Below are 5,000 nucleotides of genomic sequence, written 5' to 3' on the forward strand. Positions count from 1 at the left end.
AATACATACAAATATAGATAAGTACATATATATATACTCAAATACACACATGCATAAATACATATAAATATAGATAAGTACATATAGATATACTCAAACACACACACACATAAATATTTTAATTCTTTAGTGCGACGAAGGCTCTCAAAGTTAACAGAGAAAATCAGGCAGCATTGAATCCCGCACAACAAACCTTGGGGAAGTCGAATAAAGTTTATGTAGGGCAGTCTTTTACCGGGAGACATCTTGCCAAGTCCCCTTTTTGTGTTCTCTTGACTCACTCGAGAAGAAAAAGAAAAAGAAAAATCATTTTATCTGTCTGGGTTTCGCCACTGAACTACATTTCAGCTCTTTTCTTGCGCCTATTAATTTTTCTTTCGGATCTGAACCTCTACGATAACAAATGACCATCGATCCCGACGCGATATAAGGGATTGAATCCTCTTATGATTGAAACCCTTTATAGGAAGAGCAGGTATGGTCCGCCGCCACTGTCACTTGTTGCTTATTGATATCCCGAACATGAGCTTGCCAAATGTTGCAGAATTAATGGCAATGCAACGACCTTATAAATAAACATGGCCACGCCCAGAGTCATAGAGGTTAAGGTCGGAAGGGAACGCGCGGGTGATAGATGACAGGGGTGACAGCCAGGGGAGGGAGGGGGAGGCAGGGGAGGGAAAGGAGGAAAAAGTGATGAAAAAGCGAAAGAAGGATGATAAACGAAGGGAGTGACAGACGAAGGAGGGGAACTAAGAGGGCGATAAAGAGGGAAAAGAGGGAGTGATGCTGGAATCCATGTCACTGGGTCGAGGAGACGGAAGATGAGCTCGAATTGGGTCGCGCGACTTTTTCTCTCGAGGCGCACGAGTGATCGGATCTAGAAATAGGGGCGTTCGTTGGGGCAGTACGGGTCAGAGGGGATGCTATGTGTATTTAGACACATATGAACACACACACACACACACACACACACACACACACACACACACACACACACACACACACACACACACACACACACACACACACACACACACACACTCTCAAACACACACACACACACACACACTCTCAAACACACACACACACACACACACACTCTCAAACACACACACACATACACATACACAGACACACACACCATATATATATATGTATGTATATATATATGTATATATATGTATATATATATATATATATATATATATAGAGAGAGAGAGAGAGAGAGAGAGAGAGATAGGTAATAGAAAGAGAGACACAGAGACAGAGGCAGAGACACAGAGACAGAGACACAGGTAGAGATGGGTAGAGATAGATAGATAGATAGAGAGAGAGAGAGAGAGAGAGAATCTACATAAATGCACACACACATATACACCTATTCATGCAAGCAGAGCCGAGATGTATGTCAAGGGACGGGCGACCCACCATCATAAACGACGCGCGTAAACAAGCCTTCAGTAGCGAGACATTTCAGAAATTCATGAGTAAACGGCCATTTGATGTGTTGACTGAAGTCCTTGCCTCTAACGATCGTTTTTTGTTTCTGAATTTGGATTGTTTGTTCTTGAGATTAAAGATCAGGTGATGACAGACGCTTCGCTTTCGTCTTTTGTTTGTGTGATGTCGGCGGAGGTGTTTGTCAGGGAGGGAATCTTATTGATCTCCGGCGTAACAGGGATTTTCAGTGCCAAATGGATGGATGGAGATTATATATATATTTTTTTTCTTTCTTTTTTTAACTAAAATCAAGGGATTTTAGGTGATGTGATTTCACTTGGGAACACTACGGATCAAAACGTCAGTAGCTATATTACATTTGATGTAGTTTTTGGATTTAAAATATGGTTGTAGAGAAAGAGACCGAACGCATTCATTTCCCATTACTATTCTTCATATTTCTTAGGTAAAACAACGGTTGTTGATCTGTCTCAATAACCAATTCTTTACCATACAGATAATATATATATATATATATACATATATATATATATATATATATATATAAATATATATATATATATATATATATATATTTTTTTTTTTTTTTCAATAGCCCACACAATACTTAAACATTCCCTTTCTATCACAACATACTTATCACGTTCCAGCAAAGTCCTAATGGTATAAGCAACAGGCATCAACACACCATTATGATCTTGTATTAACACATTGTTTGAAGCATCACGTTTTGGAATACTCCGGTTGAACCAAAACTGGAGGACTGCTAAATTTTTCTTTCTGAAGATAAACCTTTTCTTTTTGTTCATTAGTCCTCTTTAGATTAATGCAATTAAACTTCCTCAGCAGTACATTAACAGGAGCTGCTATATTTGAAAAGTTGTGAATTAATTTCCTCTAAAAGGATATGGTACCTAGGGAAGACCTCAGTTGTTTCTTGGTCTGAGGGAGAGGCATATCCATTATAGCACTAACCTTATCAGAAAGAAGTCGGGTGCAGATCTTACCCAAAGCAAACCCAAGATATTTAATTTCATATTGGGCCAAAAAACATATATTTGGACACTTAACTTTTCTAACGTATGTGATCATCCCAACTTGAACTGTGTACTACAATGTTATAGAAGTAGCATTCAGTATTTTGTAAGCCAAATAATAATTTCATTAGTCTAATTAAAATTGCATAAGCCCACGGCTTGTAGCAAAATCTGTTAAGTGTATATCATTTTGAGAGAGCAATTTGCCAACACCCTTTGCTCAAAAGTAAGTATCATTTACAAAATTACTAAGTGCTTCATCCATCGGCTCTGCATCAAAAAGGCTAACATCATTCAATCCTCTAAAGTCAACACAAAATCTCCAAGTGCTATCAACCCTTTTCACTAGAGGTGCTTGGCTCAGTTACACCTAGTTTGAGAATATGATCGACTTCATTCTCATAGTATCTGTGCAGATGACGGGGCACAGGGTAAGGTTTATGGTGTACAGAGACATCAATAATCAAGTGAATTTCATGAGTGACCAGGGTTATCTGAAAAGACCTCTGGAAATTTACTTGCTAATTTATTCAGGTCAGTGGCCTGTTCTGAAGATAACTGGATTAAAGTTACGTTTGTCTTCAACAGCTTCATCTAGCGCTGTAATATCACAAACATCATTGGCAGAAACTGTATCCCCAACAATACAAACTTGACAGACAGAAGGTTTTGGTTTAGACCTCTTCACGCCTGGCGTACTCTTTCATCATGTTAATATGTTAAAGCTTAACTTTGCCACAAGCCGTAATCAAATCATCCACTTCATTCACATGTCCTTCCAACACAGGATAAGGACCCCTCCATTGTATTCTGAGTTTGTTGTGTGAAGAAGGAAGCAAGACTAAGAAAGTACAGGGGATTTGGCCTTATCAAAATGGCTCCTATACAACTTGTCATTAATGGCAACATTAGCTGATGCTAGTTTGGCAGAATCTTCTAATTTAGATCTTAAATCAAGGACATATTGATAGGTGTTCTTTAGTTCTTCATCTAGTTCATCTTTAGTCCACAAGTCGTGGAGAATGGACATCGGGCCCCGAACCCATCTCCCATACAATTCAAATGGAGAAAATTTTAGTGTATCATTGGGAATTTCTCTGTAAGCAAATAGCACTGAAGGTAAATATCTCTCCTTGTCACATGCATTATATCTTTTGGAATACCGACTCTTGAAAAGATCTCGACTAGAGACTCTGTAACTGTAACGTGTCTATGTTATTTAAAGGAACTGATTCTGGAAAACGTGTAGGATAATCAATAAGGGTCAAAATATATTTGTGTCCTCGACTGGAGGGTGTTAGTGATCCAACAGTATCAATAGCAATTCTCAAGAACGGTTCACCAATTAATGCCATGGACACCAAAGGAGCTTTACGTACGTTACCCTTAGGGTACACCTCCTGGCAAATATGACATGATCAAATATTTCTTTATATCTGCGCCTGGCAAGAAAAAAATAGTGGAACACTTTCTCTGCAGTTTTGCTATGTGAGAAGTGACCTGATAAGTTGGAATCATGGGCGCTTAACATGGCAGCTATTACTAGGAATTACTAATTGTTTCATTCCTACCTCATGTTCATTCTTCTTCTTGACACAAATACGATATATCAGTTCAGTTACCTTTCATATTTCACTGAACGATGTTTGATTGAAATCACAATTGCTCTCTTCCTGATCTTATCAAGACGAAGGCAATTTGTTTGAGTTTTAATTAAATCTTACCTTGAAATATTATAAAAAGAAAAGTCAGGGACTACAAGTGGACTACCTGACTTGTCACTCAATTTTTCTTGTGCCCTTGTTTGAACACCCATCACGTTGTTTATTCCATCTTGAAAAGAAGTAGAACACTTTTCATCAGTCTGACACCTTGAACCATTCTACTCAAAACATCAGTGAACGTAATTGGAGCCGCTGTAGCTCAAACTCAACCCTTTATAAATTTACTTTTAATTAAACAGTGAACTTCCGGGAAACTTTTGACATAGCCGAGATAGTCATACAATTTAACACGTTTACCTCTTTTAATATAAGGTGGAATGAGTGAATCCTTAACAATAATGGTTGAACAACCATTATCAAGAACTTTTATCAGAGTTGTTAAAAACAATACCAATATCTGTTATAGTTGTTTCAAGAGCAACATCAGATTCTAAAACATTATTGATTTTACCTGTGTTTAGCCTGTGACGCATATCCATACAAAATACTCACTGCACGTAGACCATTAAATAAACCACCTTCATCACCTCTGTTGACGCGCGTTGCCACTCAAACTATGACCAGCCACTACCTCCTTTCTCCACGTTACAAAACATACCTGGGAACAAACAGAAAACAATATACAAAACAGTCATTAGATAAGAGCTTTCACCGGATATCCTACTCACTTTTTGGAAGGTTTATGTTTAATTCTCTAAATCCACTTTTTCTATTTTTGAATAGGTATAACATAAAACACAATTATAATACCGAAATATATTCTCAGATATATATA

This window comes from Penaeus chinensis, chromosome 2, assembly GCF_019202785.1.
Source record: "Penaeus chinensis breed Huanghai No. 1 chromosome 2, ASM1920278v2, whole genome shotgun sequence".
NCBI lineage: Eukaryota > Metazoa > Arthropoda > Malacostraca > Decapoda > Penaeidae > Penaeus > Penaeus chinensis.